This window comes from Periplaneta americana, chromosome 11 (genome assembly GCF_040183065.1).
Source record: "Periplaneta americana isolate PAMFEO1 chromosome 11, P.americana_PAMFEO1_priV1, whole genome shotgun sequence".
Classification (NCBI taxonomy): Eukaryota; Metazoa; Arthropoda; class Insecta; order Blattodea; family Blattidae; genus Periplaneta; species Periplaneta americana.
In genome coordinates, this window is record NC_091127.1 from 67,724,614 (window position 1) to 67,748,511 (window position 23,898).

A 23,898-nucleotide genomic window follows, 5' to 3' on the forward strand; every position below is an offset into this window, starting at 1 on the left:
AACAATGATATACAACCGAGCGAGTTGACTGAGACGGTAGAATTTGAGACTCGCATTGAGGAGGCCAAGGGTTCAAACTCTATGGCCGACCAATACGACTGGGGTTTTTCATGGTTTCCCTTAATCATAAATGCAAATATCAAATTGGAAATTTACATGCCATGATTCATCACAGCTTTAATTATCAATAAGATAAACATTAATCAAAATCTATAATCAGTTACGTGAACACAAGCAATCTACAACACACTATGGAAACAGGAACTCAACAAGAGTAAAAACGGCCTACTGGTATACCCACACATTCTAAACACGCGACATGACCACAGATGTTAAAGCGTGTATAAATAAACTTAACAAATAAAATAAAGATTCAGAGTGAGATTAATTTAAAAAATTATCTTCGTACACAGTTCACTCTATATTGACGCTAATTTGGAGTGATTTATTAAAAGGATGCAGTCAAGACTAATTTAGAAAAATGTTAAATGAATTATCCTTGCACCAAAAACGGATGTTCCTTGAACAAATTGATCCTGTTTTAATTATTTGCATGTAATAGCAATTAAGAAACATTTTAAAGGAATTATCCTTGCAGGAAATGATGCTCTCTGGACCAAAATGATCGTATTTTAGTTGTTTAAATACAATTTCAATTATGTAACATATTAAACGATTTATCCTTCTATCAAACACGGATGTTCCCTGGACCAAATATCCTATTTTAATTATGTAATTACTTTATATTTCTAACAAGCGCAGCGAAGCGCACGGGTATCTCTAGTATATATTTTATTAACAGTTAATTTGTATTATAGTAGGTAGGTGGTAAATCTCTCTATAATAAAGATAGCAATGCTATAATTCGAACGTGCAGCAGCACCAAGCACAGAGATTATGTTGAAATAGTTGTACTAGGACTACCATGCCTTATGTCGATGTAGATTTTGTTACTCTGACAGTGAAAAATTAGAGAAGGGAAAACGATTATGGATTAAAAATACTTAAATATAAATATGTAATTTTTTTTAGTTCAAAGCTGGAGTTAAAACCCGGTAACCATTTATGTACGCTTCTAGAATCTTTTAAATTTTTCCGCTCCCTTTTCCCCATTTATTCATTCGTACAGATATTTGTTTATTAGTGTAGTAATAAATGGAAAACTATTGTAATTACATTAATATACAGTACAGATTATTAATGGAGTTTTTTATTATCTCATTACTTTACATGTAGATTGTACCGGAATTAGTTTATTGAACTATCTATTTATAAATAAACAACAGTTTAAGGTATTTCGACACTGGATCTTAAACTCTTATCTTCATCTCGTGTATAATGTAACGTGTTTTTTGTCGAATGATCTTCCTTATAGACATATTTATGTAAAAAAAAAATACTGTAGTGGTGGTTTCGTGAGTGAAAGGTGACTTTGTATGAGGTAAACTTAACTTTGAAACAAACTATGAAACGTAAATTCTTAAGAACAGATGTGGTACAGCAAGCCTGAGAAGAATCTTTATTATGAAAACAAATTAGTTTGAAGTAACTCGAGTTAACAGTTTCTATGGGAGCGCGCAATTCCTTCACAATGCGTTTAGTGAAGTTCGCTTTTAAAGTTGGCAACTCGAAGCATTTGTAACTTGATGGAGTATCCTTCAAGTGTTTTGGATGAGATCGCCTCTGGCAACAGAGACATGGCCTCCTGTGAGTCTGTCAGCTCCCACTCATTCTCCCCTCCCTGAATTAGAACACGGTTCTTGCATCAAGCACGGCCACCTAAATGCAAGCGAATGTTGTCGCCTTCAGCGCCTTATCTCGTACACTCTGGGAACACAGCAGACTGATATCTAGTGATTTGTAGTCAAATAACAGGAAGTCTCTACGAGGAAGGTGTCCAGGAGTCTTGTCTTACTTCACCTCTCACTTGCTCACCTCTGCAAGTAATACAGAATTACAGATTGTGTTTAACACTACTACCGACATATCAGTTGTAAAATTACATGAAGTTTGCCAAGACTCATTTTACTCTTAAAATTAAATTATATCAAACAGATATGTCGTTTTGGTGAATAATACATTCATTTGAAATAATGAATATTGTTTTCAAAGTAGAACTATTTATTCTAAATTGAAACAACAATGGATTATTCTGAAGATTTTTTGTTAGATGTTTTCCACCGATGATTAAAAAATGAAATAATAAAAAATTCTAGTTTCGTAGATTAGTCACGAACTTGGTTAAAAACATAGTGACCATGAGTTACGAAATCACGGCTAAAAAGTAACCGTGGTTAAAATTTAATTTCGTTGTAACATTTATAATCACTCATTACGTACACATAGTTATGTGTCACTTTATATAACCAGGGTAAAGTCTGTGACGGTTAGGATGCGAATTGACGGGGAGATGGCGGGGATCGTCTTCCTCTTGAGAATTTTATGTCCCCTGCTGAAAAAGTATTAATTTGTCCCTACTGGAGACAACATTTATCCCCTTCAGGTGACCAATTTAGAGTTTTCATATTTTATACAGGTTGTTAAGAAAAAAGTATGCAATATTTAGGAGGTGCTAGTATGCATCAAAACAAGAAAAAAAATGTCTAATAAACATGGGTCCTACAACACACACTTTCTGAGATCTGAACACTTGTTCATAGGAGGTGCTCAAAGTGACGTACATTCATGGCAATGCATTCCTCTGCCCTTCGGCGTAAGGAATCACGCACTCTTTGAAATTTACCTGGTTGTTCTTGATAACCAAAAGTCTAGGGGATTTAGATTTGAGGAACGAGCAGGCCAAGGTGTGAGGCCTCCCCAATCAATCCAGCGGTCCTGAAATGTCATTGTCAGGTGTTCACGCTCATTGCGGAAAAAGTGTGCTGGTGTGCCATCATGCATGAATCACATCTGTTGTCTCTGCTGACATGGCGCATACTCCAGCCAGGTAGGCAATACATTAACTAGAAAATCCTGATAACGAGCCCCAGTTAATCTCTGTGGTAGCACGTATAGTCCTTAATCTATCACCAAGAACGCCTACCCATACGTTGATTGAGAATCGGTGCTGATGCCTTGTTTCTTCAAGTGGATGGGAATTTTCATCAGCCCACAGATGCCGATTACGAAAATTCACACCACCATCTCTGCTGAACCCTGCTCATATCCGGAACCAAACTTTTGTTTTCAGTATTCCTTGCGACGTATCAGTATTCATGCCAGTGATGTCAACTACGGTATGATTATCTGGTAGCCTGCTGTATTGTAGAGCAGAAAAATGCATTGCAATAAACGGACATCACAGCACCTCCTTTAAAAAAGTGTTCAGAACTCAGAAAGTATGCGTTATAGGACCCATGTTTATTAGATATATTTTTCCACTAAACTGTTACCAGTGATGTCTATATAAATTAAATTTGATACATTTTGTTGCCTGGATTAATTATTTCGCAATGGACAGAGGAAGAAAAACAATTCACCTACTTCCAGCAGGATCAGCACGTATAGATCCTTACAAGAATTGGAAAAATATTTGATGAAAGAATTAACATTAACAATGAACAATGTCTGGCCAGCCAGATCACCCGATCTTACGCCCGGCGATTATTTTCTTTGAGAGTAAGTTATGTCAAGCCTACATATATATAATCAACGAACATAACACTACTTGATTTACAAGAAAATATTAGAATGGTAATTAGGAATATTACAATTATTTATCTTGTATGATGTATGAATGGAATTTTGTTTCTAAGATTGCAGTAATTATTGTGCATCGCACACGATGGAGAGTTTTGAAGTATCTTACGAATGGAAACCAGTAAAAAGAAGGTGTATGTTTTTTGCTGTTGTTACGAGACCGATTTAGATGGGAGAGCGCCCTCTTCGGCCGAAATAGAGCACGATCAGTCTTTGGCGCGACCTTAGACACGCTGTATGACAAAAGTTAAGTTATTGTTTTGTCTTAGTCTTTCTCATTCCTCTTAATGTTTTAGAAACATACAAAACCCGCTTCCAGTATAGAATCACTCTCTTTATCAATGGTTTTGAAGCATAGTCTACACTAAATTTCATGGCCTTTATTTAATTATTAGTTCCTAGTAGTTGGACTTTTGAGTAAGAAATGAGCCTCATCAACCTCCCGCTTCTTAGACAAATACGATTATGATCACGAATCCTGTAGTTCCGAAACGTCAGAGGTAGTAAGTTTAAGTACACTTTGGAAACATCTTTCTTTTTCTGAGTGGAAAAAGTGGTTTAAAGCTACTTCATTGTACTTTAAAGAGAAAATTATTTTCGATCGATTAGTGCAACAATATAAAATAGCACAATCGCCAAGTTTGTTTGTTCACTGGGCGTATGCTACTTTTATGGCCTTCCTTTTAATACCTACCACCTGCAGTTACGAGAACACCAGTCGACAGCATAACAGTACTAAGAAGCTCTGCTCACGAGACTACACTAAATATAGCGAATCTCAGGAAATGACGACTCGAATAATGATGGACTAGATTGCATGTCCGCTTCATGCAGTGCAAAAGAAGTAGGAGAGTCGCGAAGAGATACAGTAAATAAGTGATAAAGAAGAACATGTCTCTGATTGACGTTCAAGCTGATATATACATCTTTTATAAGGCAGTACTTCTCATTTGACGATATGTATCAGAGGAAGAACAATTGTTCGTATGCATCTGAAGTCTGATTATTGTAATATGTAGGTAATCGGCGATGTATGAAATAGAGGAGCAAAGGACCTGGTCGCCCTACCCCATTATCCCCATGGCCTTGTTGCCCTCATAAGTGGTGCCTTGTTAGTATCACGTGTGAGGTTCAGACCTGTCTTTGGACAGTTGACTAAACAATAAAGAACTGAAACAAGATGAAAATAGAGAGAAAGATGAGAAAGAAGAGTAGATAATTGTGAGATGACGAAGAGGGTGATGAGAACAGAAAAAGAAGAGAGAATAATATGGAGATGAAGATGAGACAAGAAAAAAGAAGAGAATGGTGGGTAGATCAAAAGGATGATGAGACCAGAAGGAGAAGAGGAGAGAGAAACAGAATAGAAAATGATGACGTGATGAAGTTTATGAGACAGGAAAAAAAGGAAGAGAATTATGAGATGAAAAGGATGATGAGAAAAGAAGATAAAGGGGAAAGAATGAAGATATTTTCAAATCAGAAGAATAAGAGAAGACACTGAGGAAGGTGATGAGACCAGAAGAAAAAGAGAAAAGAACGACAAGATAAGACGGTGATGAAGACTAAAGAAAAAGAGAAGAGACTTATGTGGGGATGAAGAGAATGTTAAGACTAAAAGAAAAATATAAAACAAGAAGAAAAGGAGGAGAGCATGAAGAGGGTGATGAGACAAGAAGAAAAAGGAAAGAGATTGATATGGAGATGAAAATGAGACAAGAAAAGGAGAAGAGAATGATGGATAGATCAAGAGAATGAGATCAGATGAAAAAGAGCAGAGAATGTTGAATGTTGGCGAAATCGGGATGATAATTAGACCGGAACAAAACGAAGAAATAATTATGTCAAGAAAAACAGAGAAAACATTGATGGGGAGATTTAGATTATGAGTCCAGAAGAAAATCAAGTGAGAATGAAGAGATGAAGAGAGTAGAAGAAAAAGAGAAAAGAACTACAAGGAAATCAAGAGGCTGATGAGACAAGAAAAAACGAAATGATTAAGAGATGAAGAAGATGAGACCAGAAGAAACAGAGGAAAGAATGATGAGATGATGAGGTTGATGAGACAAGTGGAATAAAAGAAGAGTATGGTGAGAAGATCAAGAAAATTATGAGACGAAAGGACAAGAGTAGAGAATTATGTGGAGATGAAGAAGATATTAAGACCAGAAGAAAATTATTATGTGATAAAGATGATGAGACAGGAGAAATGGAAGGGAATTATGAGATGAAAGGAATGAGACATGAAAGGAGAGCATGAAGATATTTTGAGATCAGAAGAATAAGGGAAGACAATGAAGATGGTGATGAGATCAGAAGAAAAAGAGGAGAAAATGAAGTATTTTGAGATCAGAAGAATAAGGGAAGACAATGAAGAGGGTAATGAGACCAGACGAAAAAGAGAAGTGAATGAAGTATTTTGAGATCAGAAGAATAAGGGAAGACAATGAAGAGGGTAATGAGACCAGAAGAAAAAGAGGAGAGAATGAAGGTATTTTGAGATCAGAAGAATAAGGGAAGACAATGAAGAGGGTAATGAGATCAGAAGAAAAAGAGGAGAAAATGAAATATTTTGAGATCAGAAGAATAAGGGAAGACAATGAAGAGGGTAATGAGACCAGACGAAAAAGAGGAGAGAATGAAGATATTTTGAGATCAGAAGAATAAGAATCATTGTCTTAATGAAGAGGGTAATGAGATCAAAAGAAAAAGAGGAGAGAATGATTTTGAGATCAGAAGAATAAGGGAAGACAATGAAGAGGGTAATGAGATCAGAAGAAAAAGAGGAGTAGTGATGAAGAGATGAGGATGAGGTCAGAAGAAAATGGAAAGTAAACGAGAAAGACAAATTGTGGAAGAAGTGGAAGTTGAGAAGAAAGAAAAGTGGGATATGAGGACGGAGATATGAATGAAAAGAAAGGAACGAGAAAGTGAAAAGAGAAAGTGTTGAGGAGTTTGAGAGAAGGAAGAAATGAGGAAGTTGATAAGGAGAAATTGAGGAAAGAAAAGGATATGAGAGGAGGAATAAATGAATGGAGAGTGATAGCGGAAGAGAGAAGAATAGGAGGAGGAGTGCAGTCATTATTCAGTAACCTTGCAGTTTCTTTTGAATATGTTTTGTTTCGAGTTTATATTGAGAGGAATAAAATATGAAATCTAATAAGTAGAAATGCAGTATGAGAGCAATAATTGAGGACAATATAGAGAACCCTTCCCAAGATTTTGGCATTATTCTCGTTAATGATGATGTTCGTTGCTAGATCGAAGTGGGCCTGTTAAATAAATCCACTTGCTCATTTCTTCCGATGTGCACAATGTATATTCGCGAACATTCCAAAGCCTAACGTATTTTCCAATTAAATTAGTCTCATCAAAGTCAGTTCTTATTAATAGAGTTCCAATTACTGTACAAGAGTCTCGTGCAATCATTCGTTCTCCTCGTCTCTATTGACATAGAGACGACTTTTTAAAGCCTTTGTTAGCTTTTGCTATTTTATTACGAAGAATTGTATGCTTTCATGATCATTCTGCTTTCAAAAGTTGCTATATAAGGACGGCTTGGTTATTAGTAGAGGGAAAGAAATCGCATTCATATTCGGTTGGCTTTGAAACTGAGCCTTTTACAAATTATTCTAAGGCACTAACACTGTCCCCTTTTCCTTTTATGAAAAATGATTCATTCATAGTCCTGGTTTGGGAATCCATTTCCTTTTATTTTTGGTTCTTTTTTCCCCTCAGACATCAAAGCTGTGCGTAATGTAAATGACCCATATACTTCTCCACAGAGACCAGTCCACACTGGCCACTCCATTTCTGGTATTTGCCAGTCCAGTCCGCTGATTTAAAATCCCTTCTCTACTTTCACTGGCTTATACAGAGTCCACTAATGAATCTTCTGAGAGTCCACGTGCATTTTATCTTTCGTCAGTTATCGGGATTTTTCAGCATGTCTCAATTTATATTTCAGGCGTGCTCGGTGAAGGATTACTGTCAGACTAAAACTGCAAATAATTCTGATTCCACTTATTTGTGCAATTTCGATAAATAAATGTTGCATGTAATCTGGATTTAAGGGTCGAATCAAGCAAAGTGGTTGTTAGTTTGTTTAGAGCGTAATATCAAATATAATACTTACTTACTCACTGGCTTTTAAGGAACCCGGAGGTTCATTGCCGCCCTCACATAAGCCCGCCATTGGTCCCTATCCTGAGCAAGATTAATCCAGTCTCTATAATCATATCCCACCTCCCTCAAATCCATATTATATAATAATAATAATAATAATAATAATAATAATAATAATAATAATATAATAATAATAGTGATAATAATAATAATGATAATGATAATAATAATGATAATAAAAGTAACAATAATATATGTTCTGCATAAACACAAGACAAATTTCTATTAAACACAAAGTTGCCATAGGAAGAGATAGAAATTCTTTCGAAATTTGTCACCATTTTGTAAGAAGAAAATGTTGAATTTAGCAATATGTTGTCTTTGATTTTCGTTATTTCTACGTTTTTACCTCTTTATGTGTTTCATACCCATATTTTTTCTTTGCTGCTTTTGTTCACATTTTATTGTTTCATCACCCTGCCCCATTTTCTCCTGGCCCAGTTGCCTCATAAGTGGTGTTTCTTGGTGTCGCTTGTAAGGTTCAGACCTGTCTTCGGACAGTTGACTAAAGAACAACAACAATCTATATTTCTTCTTCGTTTCTGTCCTTCACATTTTATTGTTTCGTACCTATGTTTCATCTTCGTTTCTGTCCTTCGCATTTTATTGTTTCATACCCTTTTTCTATCTTTGTTGTTTTTCTTCACATTTCATATCTATATTCCTTCCTCGTTCCTTTCAGTCACCTTTTATTTTTATATCTATATTCCTTCTTTGTTTCTTTCCTTCACTTTATATCGTTTCATATCTATATTCCTTTCTCGTTCCTTTCCTTCAATTTTTATCTTTATATCTATAATTCTTCTTAGTTTCTTTTCAACTTCTATCGTTTCGTCTTTGTTTCTTTCCATCACTTTATATCGTTTCATATCTATATTCCTTTCTTGTCCCTTCCTTCAATTTTTATCTTTATATCTGTATTCCTTCTTAGTTTTTTTTACCTTTCATCGTTTCATATCTATATTGCTTCCTTGTTTCTTTCCTTCAATTTTTATTTTTTTATCTATATTCCTTCTTTGTTTGTTTCCTTCACTTTATATCGTTTCATATCTATATTCATTTCTCGTTTCTTTCCTTCAGTTTTTATTTTATATCTATATTCCTTCTTAGTTTGTTTTTTACCTTTTATCGTTTCACATCTATATTGCTTCTTTGTTTCTTTCCTTCACTTTTTGTTTTTATAATCTATATTCCTTCTTTGTTTTTCCCTTTACATTTTGTTGTTTCATACCTATATATCTTCTTTGTTTCGTTCCTTGTTTTGTTACATAGGCCTAATATTCATTCTTTTTTTTTCGCGATTCCTTTCTTGTATGTGACCTACATTTATTATTTTGTTTTTTCCTAATTGTTTTCTTTGTTTCTTACCTATATTCATTCATTTATTTCTTTCCTTCATTATTTTCTTGTTTCTTATATCCATTTTTTTTCATTCCTTTATTCTTTTGTTGCTCCTTATCTATATTTACTTTTTAGTTTTTCTTGTTTCTCCTTTTTTGTTTTCATTTGTATTCATTCCTTCTTTTTTGTTTGTTTCCTGTTTCTCATCTATATTTCCTTGTTTAATTCTTTAATCCAGTTTTACGTTTTCTTCATTCTTTGCATTACTTTCTTTCTTTTCTTGCAATATTTTCTTAGGCCTACCTTAATTTCTTTCTTGTTCCTTTTTATCATTTTTTCCTCTTTTTGTTGAATTATTATATTTGTTTTTCATTCTGTATTTCATTCCATACTTATTTCTTGCTGATTTTCACTCCAAAGAAGCTTTCAAACAGGTAGAGACTCTTCAGATTTTTTAGTTTTAGTTTATACGATGAATATGATGTATTGTATTGTACTGTATTAGGCTATATTTTTTGTATTTTGGACGGGGATCACAACAATCCAGTGCTACACCTATAAGATCTATTATGCTTACTCTCCAGCTAAGAGCATTTCCAATTCACATCGACTAAGGTTTACTAAATATTCAGGTTTCAACCAACCTCTGTCGTCTCTAGACCAGCCCCCTCTGTGCGTCGCCAACCGCCGTCATTCGGGAAAATACTATGGAAAGATATCAGAATGGAGATCAGGCGGAATGATATTGACGCTTAACGAGGAGAAACGAGACAACCCCAAGAAAACTCCGACTGTAATCGTTTTGCCTACGTGATAGACTGGAAGTATGACCATCGAGCTGCTTCAGGGGTTAAATTTGTTGTAACTTTGTTAAAATTATGAGTCTTGTGAATGTGCGAAGAGAAAGAGAATTGTTTGAAGTTTGACTGCGGTTAGTGTAGTTCGACACGATATAACACACAGGCGTACATAAAAAGTAATTTTATTAGGAATGGAATTTGTGAAGTTGAGGAGAAACTGGAAATTCATGGGAAGACAAGCTTATTCCATCTTTTCAACAGAACGTATTAGTGTAGACTACGACTATTTCAGAGTCCACAGAAAGACAAGCTCATGCTAGCCTATAGCCCCAAGTTTTGGAAGGGGAAGGAAACGAATGAATAAGTTATTTTAAAATTGTGAGCTTTAATTTATTTCATTATGTTGCGTGTAGCTTGGCATGTAACGATTATAATGACGATTCTTTCGTTCAGAGTTTTCTGTCCTTTACTCAAAGCTAGCATTCTTCTATCTCCTCTCCCTTTCTCCTTCCTCTTAGTCTTCGCATACGATACATTTATCTTAATGCTTTTCATCTGATATCTTCTTCTTTCACGAACTTTTTTTCCTTTCACTATTCCCTCCAGTGCATCCTTCAGTTGCAGTTTCTTCTTAGCCTGTGATCCAGTCTACTTCTTTCTCTCTTTTAGTTTTTTACTTGGTTATTTAACGGTGCTATATCAATTATTGGTTATTTTAGCTTGATGGAATTTGTTGTATTTGGCGAGATGAGACCGAGGAATCGCCATAGTTTACCTGATATTCGTCTTACAGTTGGAAAAAACCTCGGAAAATACCCAACAAGATAATCAACCCAAAAGGAAATCGAACTCACGCCCGAGAGCAACTCTGGATTAGCAGACAAACGCCACAGCTACGATGGTGGATCTTTTTATCTTCCTAATCAGTTTCAGGATTATTCTTTCTTCTTCTACTTTTCCTAGCACATTTTGTCTTTACATTTCATACACTACACTCTTCTCCATATCCCCATTCCAAATACTTTCAGGTCTTAATGTTCATGTTTCTGCCTCATAAAATGTCACACTCCACACAAAACACTTCACTATTTCTTCCACAGTTCTACAGTAGATTCTTCTATTAAAAGTTTCCTTTGTCATTGCTATCTTCCTTTTGACTTCCTGTCAGCATCTCATGTTACTAGTTTTTAGGTATACACCTCAAGTATTGAGCTGTCTACTTGCTCTACTGTTTCATTTCGAATTCGCAAGTTCACCTTCTTTATTTTTCTTCCCATAACTACGGCCTTCGTCTGTTATCTTCATCCCATACTACCCACAGCTGTCATTTGACTCTAGTAGCATATCCCTTAGTATCATTACTGCTTCTCCTAACAACGCTATGTCGTCAGAAAATCATAAGCACTTTATTATACTTCCTCCTATTATCACTCCTCCTATGTCCTGAAATCTGTTCATTAAATCCTCGAACTAATTCTTGAACAGTGTAGGTTATAAGGGTCATCCTTGTCGTAACCCTGTCCTTATTCCACTTCCTTGTAACATTATCGTCTCTTATATTTTACTCGTTTCATATAAAGATTACTTAATAGCCTCTTTGTTTCCAGTCCACACCAATTTTCTTCAGGAGCCCCGTAAGATCATTCCATTCTACTTTGTCAAAAGCCTTTTTCAGGTCTACAAATAGAACATACACTTTCTCATTTGGTTCTAGGTATCTTTTGCCGATTATTCGCAGCAGTCTAATTGCATCTTTCGTACTTTTTCCCTTCCTGAATCAAAATTGCTCTCCTTCTAACTCTCCTTCCGCCTTCGGATGATGATGATGTTGTTGTTGATGATGATGATGATATTATTATTATTATTATTATTATTATTATTATTATTATTATTATTATTATTATTATTATTGCGTTGATTTCAGTTTAGTTAGGAGTGCATGCGCGTTTGTGCACGGCAAGTTTACTGTTTTGTTACTGTTACTTTCTGAAGAAATATGAATAGTTGGATTCTTGCAGTTTGTGAGCGTTCATTTATTCAAATTAAGCTATTTATAGGAAAATGGGTGGCATTAGTTTTTGCAAGGACTTCTCGTTGAATGTTTGTTGACAGAGGAACTTATCTCTTCCAATCTGAAGTAGATCTTCGAACACCTTTAACTTTTATATTTGTATTCCAATTCTGAAATTGGAAAGTTTTGAAGGAAGTCTTGGAATATAATAAATATATGCGGAGCCTCATTACTGGTGTGACCGCGAATGCTTCCGCTCCAAGTCAATCTTTACGGATACTTTTCCTCGTTTTCTTTTCTTTCCAGAATAAACTCTAGTTCAAGTGGAACGTAGCCAAGCGTATTGATTTCCTAGCTCAGTGGTATGACGGTAAAGAAGAAGGGGAGAGGAAATAAGTAAAAAATTTAAGTTTTTATTATATTGAAGTCTCTCTACCTGGGGGGTCTATTCCACAAAGGTTGGTGTTGTACATTTCAAGTAAATTCTCTAGTAAGCAGTAAAAAATATATTAGTGTATCTGTTTCACAAAAAACTTCTCTACAGTAGTACTTTACCACTTCATAATTACAAATTACCAAGGAAGTTTCATGATTGTACTCTATGAAAGTACTAGTATTTGTATCTTATAAGCCTAAACTTACAGTATGCAAGAACATAAATTTCATTAGCTGTATTATTATCAACATTATTAGCACTAAAAGCAAACGATTGCTAAAGCGATAGACCTATATTATGAAAAACAATCGTTCTGTTGAAACTAATAAAACACAACAATGAAAAGCAACATTATTTCACAAAGCCGCACACATTTTCAGACTTGTAAAGAAACTCTTTGAAGTTGTATAAGAAATTCCTAATAAGTATCATTAAATTATAATACCTCATTTTTAAAAAGAAGCAGATGCTTTTTTACTGTAAATATATGTATATATGCGGTATACAGGATATATTATTCACAGTAGGCTTAATAGAGAAACAATATTTTCTTTGCAACAAAAAAAAAAAAAGAGTCAAAATAAAAATGACGTCACTAACCTATCGGGATTAAAAAAAACTTTTTTGTATATATCGTCGTTCCAATGGTAAAGTTGCGAATCTGCATTTTTGGGGAAATTCGAATTATAACGTTGTTTTCGTTGTTATTAAACAAGGCACATTTCGGTAAACTTTCGCACGTGTATAAGAATAACAGTTCCTGGAATCACCGGTAACAGTGTTACGAAACTGTGAGAACAAGGAACTTCAACCATGGTAAATTTGCGAATAGTCAGTTTCGCATCTTTACCACAGAAGCTTTCGCCGGATTATTACGGAGACTGACCACAGTAAATTTGAGAACGTATTATTATCCGATACATTTTAATTCAAGCAGGTTGGTAGTAGTGTGCAACACGATAGTACTTTTTTTCTAATTAGGGAAGGCATCCAGTTCACATTTTTTTGCAATTATTAGAGCAAGAAATCTATTTATATTTGTTGTTCTGTGAGAAAGAAGGTAAACATGTGTTTCAAACTACCTTACATAATGTAACAGTATTTTCTAGAATTAAAACGACCAATGCATTCTAGAAGATGTGTGTAATTATTTTGATTAGTGACTTCATGGGCAACAATTGCATTATTAATTTTTATGTCATTGTCATTCGAAAGTGTGTATCGCCGCGGTAGTCGCGAATGCTAATAATAAAAAAACACTCAAGGAGGAAGAATATTTAACGTCGAAGGGATAAACGGTACCTGCTAGACCAATGAAGCATGCTCCTTGTTTAAACCATCCGAATCACCAATGCTTTGCCATTATTACGCCAGACAAAAGAGAGCAGATTTACGAAGAATTCCGTGAGTTAGAAAACCTGAAACAACAGCGTCAGTTGGTTTTGAAAAAAACATTAGACTTAATACTACAGCAAAAAAGACTACTAGTGGACCCTCAAGGAGGAAGAGCACTGAAGTTTATACTCTTAATTGCGATGGTGAAAATAAAACTGTTTGTAGGGAATTCTTTCTGGCCACACTGAATATAACTGAAGGTCTTATAAGAGGTGCATTCAACAAACTTTCACCATCAGGGGTTCTGGAAAAGGATAAAAGAGGGAGAAAGCCACCTCCTCAAAAATTTAAGAATGATGATGAACAGTTCATTAGAACTCATATTCTGTCCTTCCCATCCATGGAGTCACATTACTGTCGTAAGGCATCAGAGTACAAGTATTTAGATTCTTCGCTCAACGTATCAACTATGTACAGCATGTACAAATCGAAGTGTGAGGAAGCTGGAAAGAAACTAGTTGGAGGGGAAAAGTACCAGCAGTTTTTTTAAGAATTCAAGCTGCGTTTCCATAAGCCAAAGAAAGACCTATGCAAGCCAAGTGTGGCACACAAAGAAATGGTATCTGAGACAGGCCAAAATTATGACGAAACACCTTACCTGAAGCATTTGGAACGCAAAGAAGCTGTTCGTGTACAGAGGAATGAAGAAAAGGAAGCTGCCAAAAATGATTCTAAAGTAATCTCATTCAACTTTGATTTAAATGTGGTTCTCAACACTCCCAAAGGAGCAGCTGGACCATTTTTCTATGTGAGAAAACTTGCCGTCTACAATCTCACCATATACAATCTTGGAAATCAAGATGTGAACTGTTTTACTTGGGATGAGACAGAGGGAAGTATACAAATCTCCGCTTGCATCTACAAATACTTGATGGCTAAAAGTGGAATAGAATATGTTAAGATGATGTCTGATAGCTGTGCTGGGCAGCAGAAAAATTCCACTTTTGCTAGCATTTGTCTTTATGTTATAAGAAATCATTCCATCATGCAGCTGATTGACCATACATTTTTTTAACCTGGCCACTCCAATCATTCAAAAATTCAACAGAAGTCAAAAGATATCCCTATTTATACTTCAGATGGGTGGGCGCATGTGATGAGAACAGCTCGCGCAAATCCACGACCTTACGAAGTGTCAACCCTTCTCCATGACGACTTTGAAGACTTCAATAGCACCAAGTAATATTTTCAGTGGCGTAATTCCTCAAATGCAAGAGAAAAAATAAATTTCCGTGATGCAGTTGGCTACAGTATCGAAAGAGAAAAAAGATACCGTCTTCCTAAAACTGATTCCACAGCTCAGGACTTTCAAGAATTCGCGCTTGTGAGGAGAAGGGGCCATCCACATTCATCGCTATCTGTACATCCATTCTCCTCCAGATTCACATCTCTGATGAGAAGAAAAGAGATCTGATGAAATTATGCAAAGATTTGCTCATTCCAGAAATTATCATGCCTTCTACGCAAATTTACCATCATCATCTGGTGACCGTGATGTCTTACCTGTACTGATGCTTTGGAAGAATCTGACAGTGACGAGTGATTGTGTTTTCCACTATAACGTAAGACATTTTCATGCCACATAAAACTATTTTTTGCATTGTAATAATATTGTGTTATTGTTTTGATTAAGAGTAAAGCTATGATGATGATGATTATTATTATAGGTCAATAATTTTAAGTGAAATGTGTATTGGATTTAGAACTTGTATGTTTTAATAGCTATAATAAACACAACAGTCCTAAAACAGATTCGCAAATTTACTAGTACATGTACAGGTAACAATTGTATCTAAAACATCGTTTGTCACAATAATAAAGTTGCGAATCTGCTTTTTAGGGCGTAAGCTCTCAAAATTGGTTACACTAAGGGATACCATTATAAAGAGGTCGAAAAAATAGTTTGCCTTGCGTTGGTTTCAACTGAATAGCTATAAAACCTGATTTTTAATACGCAATTAAAAGTGTTTTTTGTCCATACTGTAAAATTGTAATTTTGCAGTTTCGCAACTTTACCATTGGAACGACGATATATATGAAGAAAGTGTGATCACTATACATTAACACACAAAATGAAAGTTATTGTGATAATTTTCTGGATTTTTAAATTCCCTTTTTTCCAACCAGTTTGTCGATATTCGAATGCAGTTACTGGGCGACAATCATCCTCAGACTGTGTGTTGAGTTCGTGTCTGACAATTAACTTCTCTATTTTGATTTTGCAGTTTTTATTAGAGAAAATACTTGTTCACACATGTACAGCTCATGCATTTTGTGAAGACACTTCCCCACTCTTCCTACAGAGCTCCGCACGAGATCGGATGAGTCTACTTACGAATTATAGGGGAATGGGTTAGTTTTTGTCTTGAACTCGGTAGATACACACCCGGCCTTCCCTTCTACTCCTATCCCCTCAACTAAAACGTTGTTTCCGTACTGCACATCGCGAGTGTCTTGACAAAATGCATAATCTAAAGTTTTTCTGTTTATATTATATTTTATGTTACACTTATTAGCAAAATAAATTAAATAAATAAATATATATATATATCCAAACATACACAACAGACGTGCAGCAAGTCTATGCAGTATTGGAAATCTGTATGAGGAAAATGATGGTAAATTTACTTAAGCTCTTTCCACATACATACATACATACATACATACATACATACATACATACATTTATTGTTAAGTTACACATATTTATCGTTCAACATTTTTCTATAAAATGTAAATATGTTATACTCGCCTTAACTATTTGTTTCAAAAACTCACAATTGTAATATAGACTATTCATATCATGTATATATACTTTTTTCTTTTTTTTTAGGTTAAGCCATATATATGTATTTGTAATAATTTTTTATCTTGCTTAGGTATGATCAATGTAAATAGGCAAAATAGACTAAATTGGGCATATTCACCAATACAAATCCAAGTGTATATATATGGTAGGAAAGGGAAAAACCCTAAAAACATGTAGTATTACTCTGTAATGAAGCATTTTGTTCAATTAAAAAAAATACATACATAAGTGTTCTGCCAATGGACAAGTCTTTCACTGCAAGCCCAGCATTCTCCAATATTTCCTATTTTCTGCCTTCCTTTTAGTCTTCACATACGTTCCAGATATCTTAATGTCATCTATAATCTGATATCTTCTTGTCACGAACTTGTTTACCGTTCACCATTCCTTCCAGTGCATCCTTCAGTAGACAGTTTCTTCTCAGCCAGTGACGCAACCAATTCCTGTTTTTTCTTTCTGACTAGTTTCAACATCATTCTTCTTTCACTCATTCTTTCCAACACAACTTCATCTGTTGTTACATTTATCTTCAAACTCCAATAATTTCATTTTATACACAGACGGAACGTCTTTTCCTTTTGAGTTTAATGCACAGAGATTTTTCTGGTGGTAGCTAATTTTTTGTTACACCAGGAACAGGTTTCGTCGCAATACTTCTACACTGAATTCCCCGTACTGCACCGCAACCTGCTACGCTTGTTCTTAGAAGACGTCGTTAGCTATACAAGTGTCGTACTCACTGCACACAAGTCGCAAGCAGGCTGAGTTGTCTAGGACTGGCGCAGCAAGAACAATAAATTGGAACAGACGTAAAAAGAAATTCTTAAACCTAAGATGGAGTTAATCCACGTATCACCCTTATTTGCATATTTTTATAGCTTCATCCCTTACAGTGCTAGAGTAAAATAATCTAGGAATTTATATGGACAAAAACTGAAGTTGGAATACTCAAATCACACACACATGTAAAATAATTTTTATGATAATTCACACACTAGAAGAATCCGAAATTTCTTTCCGTTGGTTCTCAGGAAGAATTTAGTGCAGTCGCTCTTGATGTCTCATTTTGATTACTGTGACACTCTCTACACTGACCTTAACATGAGACTGACAGACAGACTACAGCGTGTTCATAATGCATGTGTTCGATTTATTTGCAACGTCCGTAGATCTGACCGTATCTCACCTTCACTAAATATGCTGTCCTGGACCCGTCTCAAAGAGCAAAGAACTATTCACTCTATCACTTTGCTCTTCAATATTCTTCAAAACTCTAACCCTAGCTACTTAGCTTCTCGTTTCCAACGTTTGTCCTCATATCACGAAATAGATACTCGCTCACAACACCATATCACACTCTCCATTCCTAAACACAGAACATTCTTCTACTCTTCATCTTTCACCGTCTCTGCAGCTCATCTCTGGAACTCTCTACCACAACATGTCAGAGACTGTCGGACATTTTATAGTTTAAAAAATAAACTAAATTTGCACTTTTTCAATTCAAATTCTTTTCAATTATAAGCCCTTTTCTCTGCGATAGTTTTGTAAAAATATATATTTCTTTTCGTTCCTTTCTCCTTTTTTGTTCTGATCACCAGATGAATTTATCATACCCTTTTTATTGTGAATTTTATTTAATTTTCGTATTTCTTTTCTTTTTTATTATTTTATTACATTCCATTTTGTTATATTCTTCCTTACGTTTTCCATATTAACTATTTGTACTAAATGAGTTGCTTTTACTATATTCCAATGTATTTTACTTAATTTTTTCTAATATGGTATTATTTTCATGTTGTTTAGTGTCGATTTTGTTATGCTATTATTATTTTTTTTTAATATGTTAGTATTCTGTTCTTTAACTTTTGTTAAATTTTCAGTGTTTGTATATATTTTGACCTGGTAGGATGTAAGAAAAGGCCCTATAGCCTTAAATCTGCCAGTATAAATGAATACATTATTATTATTATTATTATTATTATTATTATTATTATTATTATTATTGTTACTAGGAAATTATTCCAAAATAAGTCTTATGTAGGTATTTGTGAATCAAGTAAAAATAAAGGAGACAGGAGTGGAAGAGATAGCCTTTGTTGTTTAGTCTTTAATAATAATAATAATAATAATAATAATAATAATAATAATAATAATAATAATAATAATAGTACTCCAACTTGTCCTACTTTTCCGTAAAATGGCCTACTTTGTCCTACGTTTTAGTAATTTGTCCTAATTTTCTTACTTTTAACTGAGTTTCCATATTCTAGTTAAATAAAATTTTTGCTGAAGTTTCAGTAACTTCAGAAATGATAGACATATCTACTAAAAGAGTTGAGTCAAATAGTGTGTGTGTTCTGTAATTTATCTGTGTGTTGAGAAGTTGATTAGGTACACACACACTATTTGACTCAACTCTTCATCACACGAACGCACCCACACAACAGGCAGCGAAGTTGAGATGACGTCGAGACACAGAAGGCTCTGAGGATGGTGTCAAGTAGCACCGAAACAGCTGTAAGCCGCACATATGCTTACATAATTAACATGAGTAAGATCATTTAATCAATTATTTAAATATTGCTACTTACATACTAATAAATAAATAAATTTTTACGTTTGTATTAAGCAAAGAACAGGGACACTCATGCTATTCGTTCCCATTAATGTATAAACAACTAAATAAACTTAAATCATTCCATATTAGTATTTCTTCTAATGGCAGTAGACTCATGCTGCAGTAGCTTCTTACAGTACTGATTGAATCGCGTGTGTGTCCGGTATGTGGGTGTCCCTGTGAGCCTTTAAATAAATATATTATAATGAAATACGCCCATATTGTTTTTTAAAAATCTTACTTTCCCTTCAAAATTGTTCAACTTTTTCTTCTTGGTCGGTGGAAGCCTTATAATAATAATAATAATAATAATAATAATAATAATAATAATAATAATAATAATAATAATAATAATAATAATTCGCATTCTGTGATATCACATCATTTAGAATAATATTGATCTGAGAATAAACCGTTGTTGCATGTACTGATCCCAGGTTGTGTTGAGGTCGCTGAAACTTTAACGTCCCTTTGGTTAGTTCAGGAAACTGTCAAAAGACGTTGGAGGTTTTGTAAGCGTCATAGAAAAAGACAGACCCACCAGCACGCAGTCGAAGGAACAAAGAGGGTTCCCTATCAGACTTTCATATCGCCACGTCATCAAAATTTTGGGTGGCGGTGGTAAGGAACCTGTCGACTCAGCAGTCTGGCTGAGCGGAAGTGACAGGGGGCCGTGGTTTGTGGCCTACCGCCTGCTCACTGTCCCCTTCCCTCTGCAGCCACTCAGGGAATGAAGCAAACAATGCAGGATGCTTTTGAATTTGCTTCTATTTGATTATAGCGCGTAGGTGAGTTCCATTCCGACAATAGTTCCTTGAAGCGTAAAGGCAGATTCAGGAATGATCCACACAAGGTTTTTCATCTGTTCGTTGCGTTACAGTCGCAATATAAACATTTTTGCGTCAGCTGTAAGCCGTTTGTTTACAAACAAAGAGTTCATGTTTGCACATCGTATTTTGTGGGCTTTACATTGCGTATTGGTTATATGGTGTTAGGGTAAAATAAATATTTATGCAACTGTCACAGAGTTAACTGAAAGATATTTCACAAAAATAATGTGTGTAAACTATTTCTTTTCTCTTCATCATGACGCTCTGAAAATTTGTTGTCATCTTCCCTTTCAGAGGAAGCCATGCTAAAGGACTCGTGTCCTTAAAAATAAATAATTCTCAGTCAGACCTATGAGGTAAGTTGAAATAAACAGAAGATCCGTGCATCGTAAATACCTCAAGTCACAGTATACACAGCAATTGAGCCGTTCAGAGCAGAAATGGTGTAAGTCAAAAATGGGCAATGAAGGTTAAAGCAAACCTTCTGTAAAACACACCACAAAGTAACAATTAATATTCAGTTTATTTAAACTATCAGTAGTCAATGGATAACACGATAGAAATATTAATTGCTACTTTGCGCTGTATTTTACAGAATTTTTACTTTAAACCTCATTACCCAATTTCCACTTACACTACTTCTGCTCTGAACGGCTCAATTAATCTAACATCTATTTTACTTCACCTGATATAAAATTGATTGTACGCCATCACAGCTTAAGATATTTTACGCTTCGAGAATTCAGAAACCCTGTATACTTGAATGTTAATTTGGCATGACAGTATTAAGTTCAAGAAATAAAATTATATTGCGTTTAACTTGACGCTTTCCATTTATTATGAAGCAAAATAAAAGTTATAGTTTCCTGGATTGCACAGAAGAAGCATCCTTTACCTATATTCACAGCAGTAAGATACTTCATTTATGAATTCTAAGATTCAATTAGATGTTTCTATACAATATGTAGTCTAATAATAATTACATTGTATTATGGCGGTGGCAATGGTAAACAAATTGCAATCATAACAACAGATTTAAATAATGATTTATCTACAGCTAAACAAAAATAAAACTAAAACGATTACATAGTGAACCTAAATACAGGGTAAACTTAAATTAACCTAAAATTATAAAATAACGTCACTACTGCAACCTGAAAATACAACTACATTTATTTGACGCTCGAAGTCCAGTGACGTTAATTGCAGTCTAAGTAAATACATATAAAATTAAGTGAACATATGTCAAGTTTGTCAAGTTCAGTAATTACGCACAAAATCATGTGTTGTAATAATTTGTAAAAATTTTTATTTACAAAAGTCTTTTTCAAAAGTGGTTATTGTCTAGTCAACTATCCGAAGACAGGTTTTAAACCTCATAAGTGACATAAATAAGGCATCACTCATGACGCAACTAAGCCAGGATATAATAGGGTAGGCCCCCGGCCTAGCTCTGTCGGCTAAGGCGCTTGCCTGCCGATCCGGAGTTGCGTTCGGGCGCGGGTTCGATTCCCGCTTGGGCTGATTACCTAGTTGGGTTTTTCCGAGGTTTCCCCAACAGTAAGGCAAAGATCAGGTAATCTATGGCCTCATCTCGCCAAATACCATCTCGCTATCACCAATCCCATTGACGCTAAATAACCTCGTAGTTGATACAGCCTTCGCTAAATAACCAAGTAAAGAAAATAAAATAAACGGATAGTGTAGCCAGTTCCTTTCCTCCTTAAAAAGTGGTATAAATGTTAAAAGATATTAGTGGATTATAATGATATTTTAAGCACATCTCTGCAGTGCAGTCACTCGAATCATTATGAAACCAATTTCTTCAGTGGAAGGCCACCCATCACAACTAAGAGAGCTTACAATTAGTCTCCGCTAATATAAATTCTAAGGAAAAGTGACTCGTGCATCTCGCGTTAGGATTCAGTGCTCGAAGCATTAAAATCTTACATAGGAATTTCTAGGAAAGATACAGATACATGTTTGTACTGTGTAACAACTTATTCATTTTGTATAATATTGTTTTCGTTTGATAAGAATAATTGTACTTTAAGTAGAAATATTTCGACATACTCGTATGGGCCTAATACCGAAACATGAGGAAGTGTAGATATTTGATCTCTTCGTTTTATGCAAGAAACGATGTTAAAATAAATCGTTAGGATCTATTTATATTTGATTGTCTTTTCTGTTTATGATTTCAAATAAAGTCCTATTAATAGGCTTATTACTGAAGTCATATTCCAAATGCATCATTCTATCATTCGTACATACAGCGGACTGCTGAATTTGAATGAAATTCTTTAATACTTTAGGATGACGTTGTACACAGACAAACATCTGAACTGACATATGTTACTTATTAAAAATAATCGTCCTTTCTTTAATTAGTTATTGTTAGAAGTAACCAAATGGTACTCACCATTATATCAGAAGATCGAAGTTTTCACCTTATGCCTTAAAAATGCGTCGATCCTATTGAAAAAAAAATGAGGGAGACTGCGTAAAGTTTATTTTTTAATCGTTCCACTATGTCACCAAGTTTTTCCTCTGTTAAAACAGGCTATGTCTTGTAGCTATATTTTTCGTCTATAAGAATACCACGTGTTCACCTCTTTTTCAATAACTTAAAAATAACTGTTTTATGATGGAACGTGTGTATCGGGATAATTATGACGAAATTTCTGCGTATAGGATTTGTAAGGATTTTTTCATTTGATTGTCATAAACTAATATTCTTTGTTCTAATTATATCAAATTTTCACCATATTGCATAATATTATACAAACGAACCACTTACAGGGCAATAAACTTGTTAAACTAGCATCACACTCAATAGTCAATTGAGTATGGAAACTGTTGACCCCTGCGGTGTCTGAGTGGTCAGATCTCCAGCCTGTCGCGCATGCGGCCCAGGTTCGAGTTCCGGTTAGGTCTGGAATTAAAAAATTGATAGTGACACTTCTGTGGACAAAGTCGCAGTTGGGGTTTTGTCGGGGTTCTCCCGTTTCCCCCCCCCCCCCATTGTTGCATTTCATTATCATTCCATAGTATTTTCCGAACGCCGGCTGGCGACATACGGAGGGGGCTGGCCTAGGAACGAGGGTACGCTGCGAACGTTAGTCTAGTCAGCAGGTGTGAGATTGGGAATGCGCCTAGCTGGAAGGATAGCGCAATAGAGCGTAACAGATCGCAGTGCTGGGCCATAGTGCCCCCCTCCCTTAAATTTCATTAGCATTGACTCGCGGCGGCCGATCTTGACTATGGCAGTTAACTCAGTTTCTGAAATTTCCGATCAAACTAGTCGGTGGAGATCCGATACCTGATATATTCTATCTGTAAGCAGTTTCCACTAGATGACCACTATTGTTCCTTTTAAATTGTGTAAACTTTTGTTTATACTATAGTAATAAGACACTCCGCCTATGTGCTTCAAAATGATGATGTTGTAATAGAAGGAACTCATTTGAAACATTTTTTATAATATACTACTATGATGAACATTGCAGACGTGCTTTCCTGCTTGAGCGTCTAAACTCTAAATCTATTTAAAAAACGATCATTAAATTCATTATTCTACAGCTATGACATTGATATTTTCATCTGCCACAGCCTCTATCATTCTTCCTTGCATTCACTCTATTCTCTAAGAATTTTATGACATTGCATTTTTCAAGACAATAATAGTCAGGTAGGGCACAGCACCAATGACTGTATGTATGAACGGTGAATATAGTTTTCATATTGTTAGAGTTGCTCTGCAGTTCAAGCA